The sequence below is a fragment of the Mobula hypostoma genome, chromosome 2 (assembly GCF_963921235.1).
Source record: "Mobula hypostoma chromosome 2, sMobHyp1.1, whole genome shotgun sequence".
Lineage (NCBI taxonomy): Eukaryota > Metazoa > Chordata > Chondrichthyes > Myliobatiformes > Myliobatidae > Mobula > Mobula hypostoma.
This window is the reverse complement of record NC_086098.1, coordinates 32780397-32796970: the sequence shown is the minus strand read 5'-3', so window position 1 is coordinate 32796970 and position 16574 is coordinate 32780397. Positions and strand designations below refer to the sequence as shown.

The following is a 16574-nucleotide window of genomic DNA, read 5'->3' as shown; positions in this document are numbered from 1 at the left end:
ATTGGCTGATTTCCCAAAGCACTGGAATGTTTCCTCTTAATCATAACTATTATAAATATACTCAGTTGCTGTGACTCTCACTCTGCTGAATGGAAGCATCTCCACCTAATTTCATTACATTTTCTCACTATGTCCAGAACATAATTACTACATCTATGAATTTGTAGGCTGCAGATGTTCTTAAAGTGTATTGACTATTTTTTTTTAATTTAAGGAAATATGAGTCTGAGGCTATTTTTCCAAGAAAGAACAATTTATTTGTTAGAGATTTTGCTTGCTCAGGCACTAGCTCCAGCTGTAACAATGCATCAGGAACAAGCATTTGCTCCTGGGCTAAACAGCCTTTGTGTTCCTGAAACAGATGAACATTCATGCAAGAGAGTCCTACATGAAAGATTGGTCAGAAAGTTAAGGCACAAGGTATCTCTGGCATGTTAGTGAACTCGATCCAAACATCGGCTGGGACATAGGAGGCAGTGGGCAGCGGTAGATGGGTGTTTTCTGATTGGGAATCGGAAATGTGATGCACCACAGGGTTTGGTGCTGGGACTTTCATTGTCTGTAAAATATACTGTAAAAATGACAGATGAGAATAGAGGGATTATTAAGTTTTCAGATGACACAAAAATTGATGGAGGCATATATAATGAAGAAGTTGTTTAAAGAAACAACAGGACATGACCCAGCTGTAAAGTTGGCTGAGCACTGGTGGATGGAACTTCATCCAGACAGTGCAGGGTAATCCACTTTGGGAGGAGAAATTCTGCTAGGATGGACTGAGTAAATCACTGGGCCTTCAGAGTGTTGATGTACAGACAGGCCTTAGGGTGCAAGTCCACAGTATTGGTATTGTTATTGCTCTGTTATTATCGCATGTAGCAAGATAAAGTGAAAAGCTTGCTTTGCTTACTGTCTGTACAGATCAATCATTACACAGTTCATTGAGACAGAATAAAGTAAAACAATAGCAATGCAGAAAAGTTATCAAAAAGTGCTGTGCAGGTACATGATAAAGTGCAAGTGCAAGTGCAACAAGAGGTTGTAAAGCCATGAGTCCATTTTATCATTCAAGAGTCTAATGGAAGAATGGGATCGAAGCTGTCCTTGAGCCCAGTGGTACGTGCTTTCAGGCTTTTGTATCTCCAGCTCAATGGGAGAGGGCACAAGAGAATTATGGTAGATAATGGTAGACATGTAAGTCATCCAGACCAGATGGACTACACTCAGGGTTCTGAAAGAAATAGCTGAAGAGATTGTGGAGGCATTAATAATGATCTATCAAGAATCAATAGATTCTGGAATGATTCCGGAGAACTAGAAAAATTGCAAATGTCACTCCACACTTTAAGAAGGGAAGGAGGCAGATAAAAGGAAATTATAGGCCAGTTAGCCTGACTTCAGTGGCTGGGAAGATGTTGGAGTCAACTGTTAAGGATGAGGTCTCAGGGTACTTGGGGGCACATGATAAAATAGACTATAGTCAGCATAGTTTCCTTAAGGGTAAATCTTGCCTGTCATATCTGTTGGAGTTCTTTGAGGAAATAACAGGCAGGATAGACAAAGAATTTGGGAAGGTGCTGCACATGGACTGCTTAAGAAGATAAGAGCATGGATAGAAGGTGGGCTGATTGGTAGGAGGCCTGTTCTGGTTGGCTGCTGCTGACAAGTGGTGTTCCAGGGCTCGGGATTGGAGCCTCTTCATTTTGCTTTATGCGTTAACGATTTGGATGATGACTTTGTGGCCAAGTTTGCAGATGATACAAAGATAGGTGGAGGAGCAGATAGTATTGAGGAAGCAGAGAGTCTGCAGGAAGATTTGGACAGATTCGGAGAATGGGTAAAGAGGTGGCAGATTGAATACAATGTAGGGAAATGTATGGTCATGATTCTTGGTAGAAGGAATAAAGGCACAGACTTTTTTCCAAATGAGGAGAAACTTTTGAAAAATCAGGGGTGCAAAGGAACTTGTGAGTCTTCATGCAACATTCCCAAAAGGTTAACTTGCAGGTTGAGTTGCAGGTAAGGAAGGCAAATGCAATGTCAGCATTCTTTTCGAGGGGATTAGAATGGAAATGCAAGGATGTGATGCTGAGACTTTATAAGGCACTTAGAGAATTGCGCCCCTAATCTAAGAAAACATGTGCTGGCATTGGAGAGGCCCAGAGGAGATTCACGAGAATGAAAGGGTTAATGTGTGAGGAACTTTTGATGGCCTACACTACCTGGAATTTAGAAGAATGAAGGGGGATCACATTGAAACCAATCAAATATTGAAAGGCCCATACAGAGTGGATGTGGAGAGGATGTTTCCTATACTGGGTGAGTGTAGAACCAGAGGGCACTGCATTAGAATAGAGCAGAGGTTCCCAACCTGGGATCCGCGGACCTGTTGATCAATGGTACGGTTCCGTGGCATTAAAAAGGTTGGGAACCCCTGGAATAGAGGGATGTCCATTTAGGACAGAGGTGAGAAGTAACTTCTTTAGCCAGAAAGTGATGCATCTGTGAAATTCATTACCATGCATGGTTGTGGAAGCCAAGTCATTTAGTATATTTAAAGCAGAAGGTTGATAGGTTCTTGGTTAGTCAGAACATCAAAGATTACAGGCAGAAGGCAGGAGAACGGGGTTGAGAGGGATAATAAATCAGCCAGCGTGGAACAATAGAGCAGACTCAATGGGCCGACTGACCTAATTCAGCTCCTATGTCTCATGGTCTTGACAGAGAAAGTTTGGGATGGGTAGGGTCTTTGGTAATGCTGGCTGCTTCCTTACTGAGGCAGTGAGAAGTATAGACAGAGCCCATAGAGGGAAGGCTGGTTCCTGTGATGGACTGAGTTGCATCCACAGCTCTCTTCAGTTTCTTGCGGTGACATACAGAGCAGTTGTCAGGCCAGACAGAATGAACATTTGCTAAGAATCCGATAATGTGGCTACACAGATGGATGGGGTTGTGAAAGCAGCATTTGGTATACTTGCACTAAAGAGTAAAATTTGCGATGTCATGTTGCAGATGTATGAAACATTGTTTCAAGAGCTCATGGAATATTGTGTACTGTTCTGGTTGGCCAACTACAGCAAGGATGTGGTAGCAATAGAGAGAATGCAAAAGAGGTTTACCTGGATGTTGCTTGGAATGAGAGGTGTAGTTATAAAGAGAGATTGACTAGACTGAGTTTATTCTCACTGGAATAGCAGAGGCTAAGGATGACTTTTTAGAGGCTTACAAAACTGTAAAAAGCATGGACAGATAATAGATAGACAGATAGATAGATACTTTAGTCATAGTCATAGTCATACTTTATTGATCCCGGGGGAAATTGGTTGACCCCAAAGGAAATTACAGTGTCACAGTAGCATTACAAGTGTACAGAAATATAAATATACAAATATTAGAAGAGAAGTAAGAAAGAATAAAAAATAAGTTACCTCAAACAGTCTAACAGGAGGGGGACCCATCACTTCCCCAGTTATAGGTTGACTCATTATAGAGCCTAATAGCTGAGGGCAAGAATAACCTCATATAGTGCTCTTTGGAGCAGTGCAGCTGTCTTAGTCCATTACTAAAAGTGCTCCCCTGTTCAGCCAAGGTGGCATGCAGAGGGTGAGAAACATTGTCCAGAATTGCCAGGATTTTCTGTAGGGTCCTTCATTCTACACAGCCTCCAGTGTGTCCAGTTTGACTCCTGTAACACAGCCAGGCTTTCTAATCAGTTTATTATCGTGTGGATAGTCAGAGACTTTTTCCCAGGGCGTTGGAGAGTAGATACAGAGGAGATGTCAGGGGTAAGTTTTTTATGCAGAGAGTGGTGAGTGCATGGAATGGGCTGCCGGCAACGGTGGTGGAGGTGGATACGATAGGGTCTTTTAAGAGACTTTTGGATAGGTACGTGGAGATTGGAAGAATGGAGAGCTATGGGTGAGCCCAGTAATTTCTAAGGTAGGGACATGATTGGCACAACTTTGTGGGCTGAAGGGCCTGTATTGTGCTGTAGGTTTTCTATTGAGCCTGTTGGCATCACAAATGCTGATGCCATTGTCCCAGCACACTACCACATAGAAGATTGTGCTGGCAACAACAGACTGGTAAAACATATGAGGGAGAGGCCTGCATAGTCCAACGGATTTCAGTCTCCTCAGGTATTAGAGGAAACTTTGGCCCTTCTTGTACACAGCTTCTACGTTGGTACTCCACTCAAGTCCGTCATCCAGGTGCACCCCCAGGTACTTGTAGGTCTGCAGCACATCCACGTCCTCACCACCAATAGTAACAGGGAGCAGTGTAGGCTTAGTCTTCCTAAAGTCTATCACCGTCTCCTTTGTCTTACTGATGTTGAGCTGCAGATTATTCATCTTGCACCATTTGACAAAGTCCTCTCTTTTTACACCAGCTATTGCTAAGACATGAGAATTTCTGCAGAGGACATACTCAGTGTTGTATGTAAAGTCCAAGGTACACAGGGTAAACAGGAAGGCAGCCAATACAGCCCCTGTGGGGCCTCTGTGCTGCTTAAAGGCATGTCTGACACACAGCTCTGAAGCCACACAAACTATGGTCTGTCAGTCAGGTTGCCCATTATCTAGGATACAATTGAAGTGCCAATCTGCATTGAATGAAGCTTCCCCGCGCTCCCCCCCACCCCCCAAGCAATGAGAGCTGTATGGTACTGAAGGCAGTTGAGAAATCAAAATTCAGTGCTGCCCTGCTTATCTAAATGGGAGTATGCTCAGTTCAGCAGGTAGCTGACAGCATCCTCTGTTCCAACGTGCTCCTGATAGGCAAACTGCAAGGGGTCGAGAGCTGATCTGACCAGGGGTCGGAGATGAGCCAGGACCAGCCTCTCTAGGGTCTTCATGATGTGTGAGGACAGGGCAGAAAGTCAGAATTCATTTCCCCTGGCAGAGGACTTTAGGTGTGTAAGATGACGAGAGGCATTGATTGTGTGGATAGCCAGAGGTTTTTTCCCAGGGCTGAAATACCAAACATGAGAGGAATAGTTTTAAGCTGCTTGGAAGTAGGTACAAGGGGGATGTCAGAGGCAAGTTTTTCACACAGAGTGGTGGGTGCGTGGAATGCACTGCCAGCGACAGTGGTGGAGGCAGATACTATAGGGTCTTTTAAGAGACTCTTGGATAGGTACATGGAGCTTAGTAAAATAGAGGGCTATGTGGTAGGAAACGGCTAGCCAGTTTCTAAAGTAGGTTACATGGTCGGCACAACATTGTGGGCCATAGATTTCTATGTTCTATAGGATTCTAAAAGAGAAGTACACAGGTTTAAACTGAGAATTTAAAGAAGATCTGAGGGGCGGGTTTTTCACACAGAGGCTGACAAATATTTAGAAGAAATTGCCAAAGGTGATCGTAGAGGCATATACAATTATGATTAACAAGCATTTGAACAAGTATTTAGCAAGAAAAGGATTAGAGAAGGGGTTCCCAACCATGGATGCCTCGACAAATGTTAGGGGTACATAGCATAAAAAGATTTGGAAACTCCTGGATTAGGGGGATAGAGGCCTAATGTGGATAAGTGGACTTAGCATGGATTGGCATCATAGTCAACATGGACAAGATAGGTCACAGTGGCTTTTTCTACATTGTAAGTTTCCGTGATTCGATAGGCTTATGTCTGAAAACAATCAATCCAACCTGTATTGGATCTTTTTTTAACAAATTTTCTGCCTCCCAATTTCCCTAATAAGTTATACATAATGCTATGTTATCTAAATGCACTTCAGTGAAAAAAGGCACAATGTTATGTTTCTTTGAATTTTTACTCATTCAAAGGATGTGGCCTTCATAAGCTGAACCAGCATTTAATTGTCCTCCCCTAATCGTCCGCGAGAAGGATATGGTGAGCTGGATTCTTGAATTGCTTTAGTCCTCAAGGTCCTCAATACCAAACAATATTGTTAGAAAGCAGGTTCCAGTATCCTGACCCTGTGATAGTGAAGGAATGAGAATATATTTCCAAGTCTGAGTAGTGTACGTCTTGGCAGGCAACTTCCACAGCAGCTGGTATTCCCATGCTTTTACAGCTCCTGACCCTCTAGCTGATAGAGTTTGTGGATTTCAAAGGTGCTGCGTATGGAGCCTTGGTGAGTTGCTGCAGTGCATTCTTATCAGACCATAAGACATAGGGGGAGAATTAGGCCGTTCAGCCTATTGAGTCTGCTTTGCCATTTGATCATGGCTGGTTTATTTTCCCTCTCAAACCAAGTCTCCTGCCTTCTCCCCTTAACCTTTGATGCCTTTATTAAATAAGAACCTCTCAAACTCCGCTTTAAACATACCCAATGACTTGGCTTCCTCAAATTCACCACCCTCTGGCTAAAGAAATTCCTCCTCACCTCTGTTCTAAAGGAACATCTTTCGATCTGAAGCTATGCCCTCTGGTCCTACACTATTCCACTACTGGAAGCATCTTCTCCAAATCCACTCTATCTAGGACTTTCAATATTTGGTAGGTTCCAATGAGATTCCCGCTCATTCTTCTAAAGACCAGTGAGTACAGGCCCAGAACCATCAAATGCTCCTCATACATTAACTCTTCCATTCCTGGGATAATTTTCGTAAAACTCCTCTGGACTCTCACCAGTGCCAGCACATCCTTTCTCAGATATGGGGTCATAACTGCTCACATACTTCAAATGTGGTCTGATCAACAGCTTTCAAACCCTCAGCATTACATCCTACATCCTTGCTTTTCTATTCGGCTCCTCTTGAAATGAATGCTAACACTGTATTTGCCTTCCTTATCACTGACTCGGCCTGCAACCTAACCTTTAGGAAATCCTGCACAAAGACTCCCAAATCCCCTTTTACCTTTAATTTCTGAACTTACTCCCTGTTTAGAAAATAATCGACATCTTTATTCCTCCTACTTCTGTACATGACCATACAGACCACCCCACCGCACTGTATTCTATCTGCTACTTCTTTGCCCATTCTCCTAATCTTTCCAAGTCCTTCTACTTCCTCAACACTACTTGCCTCTCTACCTATCTTTCTATCATTAGAAAATGTGACCTCAAAGCCAGCAATTCCATTGTCCAGATCATTAGCATATAATGGGAAAAGATGCATCCCAACACTGACTCCTGCAGAACACCAGTAGTCACCAGCAGCCAATCCTGTAGTGCTGCTTCTATGTAGTGCCGGTGGATGGAGTGAATGGTTGTGAATAGGCTGCCCATCAAGGTCGCCTGCTACATCCTGTTTGGTGACAAGCTTCTGGAGAGTTATTGAAGCTACACTCATCCAATCAAGTGCAGAGTATTCCATCACACTCCCAACCTGAGTCTTGTAGATGGCAGATAGGCTTTGGGGAGTTAGAAGGTGTGCTACTCAGCACGGGACTCCTAGCCTCAGATGTATTCTTGCAGCTACTTTGTGCATACACCTACTCCCATTCAGCTTCTGGTAATCTTAATCTCACAATATTGACAGTGAGGGATTCGCTGATGGTAATACTATTGAATGTCAGGAGTGATGGCTGGGTTTTCTCTTGTTGGATATCATTATTGCCTGGCATTTGTATGTTGTGAATGTCACTTGCCACCTTGCGTGGTGAATCTGTGAAATTTATTGCCACAAGCAGCTGTGGAGGCCGAGTTATTGGGTTTATTTAAAGAGGGTGATAGATTCTTGAATAGAAAGGGCATCAAAGATTACGGGGAGAAATCAGGAGAATGGGGTTGGGAAGGATAATAAATCAGAAATGATGGAATGGTGGTGCAGGCTCAATGGGCCAAATAGCCTAATTCTGCTCCCGTATCTTACGACCTAATGGCCTTAATCAGCCCAGATCTGCATATTGTCCTGGTCCTACCAAATTTGATGGTGAACTACTTCATCCTTTTGACCTTATAATTAAAAGAAGGTTATTGATGAAGCAACAGAAGATGGTTGAGTCTGGGACACTATCCTGAGGAAATTCTGCGGCTGAGAAGGTTGAATTCTAACCACAACAACAAACTTCCTTTGTGCTATATATGTTCTAACTGGTGGATTGTCCTCCCCGTGACCTGCAGTGAATTTGTTTTAGTCAGGGTTCCTTGATGCCACAATCAAATACTGCTTTGATATCAAAGACCATTTGAACAGTTACTCTCAATTTAACCCTAGAGCTCAGCTCTGTTGGCTGAATTTGGACCAAAGCTTGGACCAAGGTTGGTAACTGGGAGACTGAGTGACTTCAGTGTCGGTAACTGAAGTAAAAGGTTCACTTTCCAGCAGTACTTCAGTTTTTGATCACCATGCCTGACGCAAGTCATTCTACATGAGTGCACATTTTCACTTTAATCTTTTTGTGATTCAACTTCTGTTCTGTGATGCAATCTGACAGCAATGACGCCAGCAAGAAATGAGTATAAATATTTTGCAAATTAAGGACCAACATGTCTGTAGCCTCGCAACCAGGTCAGGAGTATATTTGGACTTGGTTATGCCTTGGCAGGTTTTCTGTTTCCTTGAAAGTTAAATTAGTACAGCAGCAATTGTTTGGAGAAAATTTATATCCCAAGATAAAGAAGCAATCCAGTGTGCAACACAAAACTATGCATCATCATGATCTGTAGTTCAGTTATTAAGTCAGTAAACTGGTATGTTATCTACAGGACCTAGACAGAGTAGAGAATGGCAGATGGAATATAGTGCAGGGAAATGTATTTAAAATGGAGGTTGTTAGGTTCTTGTTTAGTCAGGGCATCAAAGGTTATACGATGAAGGCAGGAAAATGGGGTTAAGAGGAATAATAAATCAGCCATGATAGAATGGCAGAGAAGACTTGATGGGCTGAATGGACTAATTCTGCTCCTAGGTCTTATAGTCTAAAGGTTGAGTGGGCTCGGGCTTTTCTATAAGCTTGAAAGAGTGCAAAGAAAGTTTGCAAAGATGCTGCGGGGTCTTGAGGAGCAGAAATCTAGGGAAAGGTTGAATAAGTTAGGAATTTATTCACTGGAGAATGAGGGGAGTTCTTAAGGAGGTATACAAAATCATAAGGGATATGGATAGGGTGAATGCTTGCAGGCTTTTTCTCCTCAGATTGGGTGAGACTAGCACCAGGTCATAAGTTTAGGATGAAAGGTAAAATATTTAAGAGGAATCTGGGGGGGGGGGGAGGGGAACTTTCTTCACTCAGAGCGTGGTGTGAGTGTGGTCTGAGCTGCCAGTGGAAGTGGTATTGCAGGGAAGTTTGGATAGCTGCATGGATGACAGTGGTATGGAAGACTATGGTCCAGGTACAGGTGGATGAGACCATGCAGAAGGCCTGGCCAGTGCAGGCTGGATTGTTTCTGTGCTGTTGTGCTCTGTGAATCAATGACTCAACTCACTCTTAGGTAATCCCTCTCCAAGGATTGAATTACATCCAGTATTTAAAGCTTAACTCCACCATGGGTTGTTCCAAGCCAGGTTCCATAAAAACCCAGTGCTCCAGAAACACTAACACCAAAGACCTCTTCCCTGGGAGAGAAAGGATCTTTGAAGATGGGCTACACTTGGGGTAACTTAAAGTCACCCCCAGGACAGAGGACTTTGGTGAGTTGCTCTCAGTGGCTGATGCTCCAGTAGGGGTGAAGGGCTTTAGTAAGTAAGGAAGTATTTGAAATGTAGAGAATCTTGGCAGACAATTTCCAAAGGTAAGTGCAACAATTAATTATGAAATAAATGATCCAATAACATAATTTAAACATTGTGTGTAAGTGTTGGCCAGGACATTGATGAACAAGGTCATCTATAAAATAGTACCCTGGAGTGCTTTACATCATCCAAGAGGTCTCATTTAAAATATCATTTGAAGCACATGTGCTGTAGTTTCAAACAAACCCCTCCCAATCTCCAGTGAATAGCTGTACAATGGTAAGTGCAAAACATGATGTCAAACTTGAATGAGCTAATTAAGAGAAAGCCATGGTCATTCTGCCAACTCCACCAAGGTTCTTTGGGCTTTGTTATTACCTGTGGAGATGATGCAGAATTTAGAAAATGAGTAAATACCTTTTAGTTAAAATGATTTTTTTGTAAGGTAACTATTAATGCAATGATTTGCCTGCTTGTTATCAAAGAAAGAGATAAACCAGGACAAATCTGCATTGCCATTAAGTTGGCGAGGGAAAGGGATATAGAGTGGTAGAGCCGCAGAGCATAGATAAAGGCCCCTCAACCCATACTTGCCCATGCCAACCAAGATGTAGTTCAAGCTAATCCCATTTTCTACGAGCAATAGTTCTCGTGGTCAGAGGTTTGCAGGAAGAAAGGAGCCATAATAAGCGTAAGTGATTCGTGCAAGGACGATAATGGTAAACATTTGAAGAATAACCAGTGGTAACATGAAAAGAGCAAAAAGGTTTCACCTGGAAGAACTTTTCCTTCAAATGCACTCACTTCTTTCTCCAGACTGAACTATGGGAACTTAGGCCCAGGGTATACTTGTCTTTTCTTGGAATATGTGAAACAGTTTTTTGTTTAGTCCTAGCCTGGTCCATCTTCCTCAGCTTGATGTTACTTCCTACACTCATCCATAAGTTGAAAGTCTCTCCACTTTTATTCTGAATTTCCACCCTCTGAGAGGTTTTCCTTCTTCACGAACCACGGCTTCCCTTACACCACAGTTAATCAAGCTCCTTACTGCATCTCATTGCTTTCCCACAATCTACTCTCAACCCTTGTCCTCCTGGACAGAAGGAGTAAGTTCCACTGGTGCTCACCTTTCATCCTACCAGTCTGTATTAACGGTTCACCTTTAGACCATAGGACATAGGAGCAGAATGGGGCCATTTGGTCCATCGAGTCTGCTCCAACATTCAATCATTACAGATCTTTTTTTCCCCTCCATAGCCCCACCCCCCGGCCTTCTCCCCATAACCTTTGATGCCGTGACCAATCAAGAACCTATCAATCTCCATCTTAAATACACCCAACAACCTGGACTCCACAGCTGACCGTGGTAACAATTTCTACAAATTCACCACCATCTGGCTAAAGAAATTTCTCCACTTCTATATTTTAAAAGGACACCCCTCTATTCTGAGGCTGTGCCCTCTTGTCCTAGACTCCCCCACCATGGGAAACATCCTTTCCACATCTACTCTGTTTAGGCCTTTCAATATTCGAAAGGTTTCAATAAGGTCCCCCCCTTATCCTTCTAAGTTCCAGCACATACAGGCTCAAAGCCACCAAATGATCCTCATATGATAATCCTTTCATTCACGGATTCATTTTTGTCACCTTCACTTTCTACCACCAGACACATCTTCCCCTCCCTTTCCCTTACATCATTTCAAAGGGACCACTTACTTTGAAATTCTTTGGTCTGCTCTTTCATCTCCACCATTCACTTCTCATCTTATAGCACTTTCTCGACAGTCACAGGAGCTGCAACATTTGCCCCACTTCGTCCAAGTGAAGCAGAGATTTCTTTGCATTTCTTCTAATTTAGAGTAGTGCATTCACTGTTCCTATTGTGGTCTCCTCTACACTGGAGAAATCAAATGTAGGTTGGCTAGTCACTTTGAGGAGCATCTACAGGAATGATCCTGAGATGTGTCCCACTTTAATTCTCTTCCCATTCCCACGCTGACCCATCTGTCTGTGGACTGACAGACTATATGACCACTATAATGAGGCAAAATGTAAGTTTGAGAAGCAGCACCTCATCTTTCATCTGTGCAAGCTACAGACTCCAGATTCAACACTGAATTCTACAACAGCATGTAACTCATTTCCTCTCCTTGTATCAGAATGAGCTGAGCCACCCATGTGTGTTATAGACTCAATTAACCTCTCTCGATTAACACATTCCACCAAACTGGAAATTATACTTCAGAACTGTATTCCACATCTTTTACAAAGCTTTGCTTGTGTTCTCATTCTTTAATTGCCCTCATATCACAAATTCTACGATCAAGGGACCTTGCACTTCCTTAACCTATCAATCTTTGTTCACGATCCTGGGGTCACAGTATCAAAGATCCTCCTATGTCCTATCCATCCCTTCTCCAGCCTCTCTGCAGCTTAATACTAACTTGTTTTAGCTCTTTCCAGTTCTGGAACATTAACTCTGTTTCCCTTTCTGCAGCTGTTGCCTGAGCTGCTGTTTACAGTATGTCCTGTTTTTGTTTCAGGTTTGCAACACCTGTAGTTGTTTGCTTTTCAGGAGCTAGATGTCATCTGGGATCTTATGGAATTTTTGACCGCACTGAAGCAAATTCAATTTTCAATCCATTTATCTTAATGAACGGACTAATAGAGGTTTTTTATTGTACGGTACTCCTTAGGTAACTTCATGATAGAGTTTTACAGGCTATTTGAAGTTATCGAAGGAATACTGTACAATAAAAGGGTGCCATGGTAACCTAGCGGTTAGCGCGATACTATTACAGCTCGGGGCGTTCCAAAGTTCAGAGTTCAATTCTGGTGCCATTCTGTATGTCCTCCCTGTGGAATGCATGGGCTTTCCCTGGGTGTTTCAGTTTCCTCCCACAGTCCAAAGGCACTTTAATTGGTCATTGTTAGGTTAACCAATCATTGTAAATTGTCCCGTGATTAGGTTAGGGTTAATCAGGGTTTTGGGGGTGTGGGGGTGTTGGGGTGTCATGGTTCAAAGGGCCGGAAGGGCCTACTCCACTCTGTATTGATAAATAAGTACCATTATTTTTATAACCACTGGGCACGGGCTGCAATACTCTACTTTTGAGTGGGTCATCGCTGGACCCAAGGTGCTCAGCTCAGGATAGTTGACCGTCCACATTTAGCCACCTCATATTTGAGTCCTGCCCACAGTAACAAATGAGGCCAAGGTATTAGTGGACCATTACCAAACCTGTGCATTGCTTCATCTGAAATATGTATATCAGCAATGTCAGTAAAGGCTTTGAGAAAGGTAAGAGAACACAGGCCGGTGCTTTGCCACTCCCTATCTCATTTGCAGAGGACAATTAGAACAATCATAATAGCTGACACTGGATAGCAGCACAGAGTAGAGTTTCAACTTGGCTAAACACCATAGAGTGCCCTGCCAACTGAAACACTAGGGCAATCATCTCAACACCAGAAATAAAGAATGGTATTTTGTGGTCTCTCAATAATTTAAGGGATTGGAAAGGATTTTAACAACTAGAGCACAAAAGTACAAACAAGTTAAAGCAGAGGTCAAATATACAATTGTTCTTTAGTTTTTATAAGAATTTGAAATTAATTTGAAATTTAAGAACTTCACTTTTCAAACACAACTCTAACCACTTGAGAACACAAAGACCTTTTCACCATTCTTATCTAGAGAAATAAATTTCTGTTAAGTTTATTATGGAGAGGGTCAGAGGGTAAAGAATCTCAGAACACTTAGATAAAAATGTCAAATCCATGCAGTATATATATAAATTGAATGGAAACAAATATTTGGATTCTTTTCAAATAACCAGCTTCTTTCTGTCTCTGTCTATACCACACAAAACAAATTTAATTACATGTTATAGTTTCACACTCTCTATTCTAACATGAAGATTTCACATAAAAAAACTCTAATAGAAAAATCAGCACATGTGGTATTTATAATTTCTGTGCGCTGCACATGTAAAAGAAACAGCTGGACGGCAATGTAAAAAATGCAGAACAATTTTGGCTGCCAACCAGACTTTATGAATAATCCAGAAAGGAATGTAAGACAGGGCTATGTAGTTAAATTATACAACTAGCAGAATAAAAGTACAAAAATTAAGAGCCCTTAGCCAAGCTGCCTAATTATAAGTGGTACCAGTATGTTCTTCAAGCTTTCTAAACTTCGCCTACATCGAATCAAGTATAATTTTCCACCTGTTTAACTTAATGAGGAGACAATGCAATCTGTTTTTGGACAGTACTTGTTGGATAACAGTTTTCTTCTGTTCAAAGCTCCGTACGAACAAGGGAATTTTCAGCCTTTAGAGAACAGCCCAACAGTGCCCTCTTTAACAGACTCAGTAGGGTTGGAAAGAGTCATCTTCTTCTATTTGATCTCTTTATCACAAAGAAATACTGATTTACTGGTGCTAAATTTTAAAAAGCCATCAAACATCCAATATGCAGAGAGGAAAAGAAACAAATCATGCAAACAATAAACACAAGCTTATTAGCCCGCTGAGTTTCTTTTGGACTGTTTCCAACGCTACTATATCCTTTCTTAGATGAAGGCATCATAAATGTGCAATCCATAAAGACTGGTTCATACTTTCCATGAACAATAGTAATACTGGTAATGATCCACCGATCATTACCCTCCTCCGAAACCACATATTATGCAAATCCAGCTGGTCGAGATGAGTGGGTGCACAATTCTGGTGAGCAGAAAGCCTCAGACAACTCCTGCTTCATATTTCTTGATCCTCACAGTTTGATGAATCCTAGAGAGCACATTAATCTTAGGTTGAAATGGGCTCATGCAGTCTACACATTCCCCAATTCTGAACAGTATGTTTATTTAGTGGTCTTGGTGTATCTTCCATTGGCATTTTCTCTATGTCTGCCGAGAATATGACATACCGTCCTTAATTCAAGATTCAAGATTGTTTCCTGTACACAAGTGTTAAGGGAAACAAAATAGTTGTTATTCACAACCTGAAGCAGCACAAAAAAAAAACAAAGCAACACACACAAAATGATGGAGGAACTCAGCAGGCCAGGCAACGTCTATGGAAAAGAGTAAACAGCTAATGTTTTGGGCCGAGACGCTTCATCAGAATTGGAAAATAAAAGGTGAGGAGTCAGAGTAAGAAGGTGGGGGGAGGGGAGGAAGAAACACAAGGTGACAGGTGAAACCGGGTGGTGAGGGGGGAGGGGTGAAGTAAAGAGATGGTGGGTTGATTGTTGAAAGAGATACAGAGCTGGAGAGGGGGGAATCTAATAGGAGAGGACAGAAGGCCATGGAAGAAAGAAAAGGGGGAGGTACACCAGAGGGAGGAGATAGACAGGTAAGGAGATAAGGTGAGAAATGAAAGTGGGAGTGGGGAATGGTGAAGGGTGGGGGGAAATCACTGGAAGCTTGAGAAGTCGATGTTCATGCCATCAGGTTGGAGGCTACCCAGATGGATTATAAGGTGGTGCCCCTCCAACCTGAGTGTGGCCTCATAACGACAGTAGAGGAGGCCATGGACTGAGATATAAGACCATAAGATATAGGAGCAGAAGTAGGCCATTCAGCCCATCGCGTCTGCTCCACCATTCAATGATGGGCTGATCCAATTCTTCCAGTCCACTTCATTCCCCTGCCTTCTCCCCACACCCTTTGATGCCCTAGCTAATCAAGAACCTATCTATCTCTGCCTTAAATGCACCCAATGACTTGGCATCCACAGCCGCTCATGGCAACAAATTCCACAGATTTACCACCCTCTGACTAAAGTAATTTCTCCGCATCTCTGTTCTAAATGGACATCCTTCAATACTGAAGCCATGCCCTCCTGTCCTAGACTCCCCTACCATGGAAAATAACTTTGCCATATCGAATCTGTTCAGGCCTTTGAACATTTGGAATGTTTCTTTGATATCCCCCTCATTCTCCTGAACTCCAAGGAATACAGCCCAAGAGCTGCCAGATGTTCCTCATACAGTAAGCCTTTCATTCCTGGAACACATTGGCTACGCTCACCTGGTTTAGCCGGCTTGTTGAAGCCGTTGCCCGGGGTGTGGCCGCTGTCACATACAAACAGCTACAGGGAGCCACAGGTGAGAGCTGAGTGCCAGGTGGGGACCGGAGGTGGACAAACAGCCTTGAAAAGGACGTGACATGTTCCCCCACCAGAGGTGCTACCCCTCCCTGATGCCCCATACACCCCAGTCTTTTTGGAGCAAGGATCTATTCCTCAGGAACTTAAAGATGCAACCATCATACACCTCTGCAAGAGGAAGAGCAATCGACAAGTACACGACAACTACCGAGGAATCTCACTGCTCTCCATCACAGGAAAAACCCTTGCAAGAGTCTTACTAAATTGTCTGGTCACTCATCTGGAGCTGGGCCTGCTGCCAGAGTCACAGTGTGGCTTTCACAAATGTCGTGGGACAATTGACATGATTTTTGCAGCACGCCAACTTCAGGAGAAGTGTCAGGAGCAGAATTGCGAACTCTACACAACTTTTGTTGACCTCAGGAAAGCCTTCGACACTGTCTGCCGACAAGGCCTGTGGAGGATCATGTCAAAGTTTGGCTGCCCCGCCAAATTCATTCAGATGGTACGCCAGTTCCATGATGGTCAGAGTGCTGGACGGCGGAGAATCCTCTGAGGCATTCCCTGTCACTATTGGTGTCAAACAGGGCTGTGTGCTCGCACCCACACTGTGCAGCATGATGTTTTCTGCCATGCTGAATAATGCCTTCCAGGACAGTGATGCTGGAATCAGCCTCAAGTACAGAGTGGATGGGAAGCTCTTCAACTTGAGGAGACTTCAAGCTTTGACCAAAGTGAAGGAGACTGTTCTGAGAGACTTCCTCTTTGCCGATGACTGTGCCCTGTATGCGGGCTCAGAGCCAGAGATGCAAGTTGATGTGGACAAATTCTCCACGGCTTGTGACAACTTTGGACTCACCATCAACATCAA

General features: G+C 43.0%; 1 protein-coding gene across 2 annotated transcripts in view; it reads right to left on the bottom strand.

Moving 5' to 3' along the window:
- rcan2 (regulator of calcineurin 2) overlaps positions 1 to 16574 on the bottom strand; it is a 378528-nt gene that overhangs the window by 150840 nt on the left and 211114 nt on the right. The window lies entirely within an intron of this gene.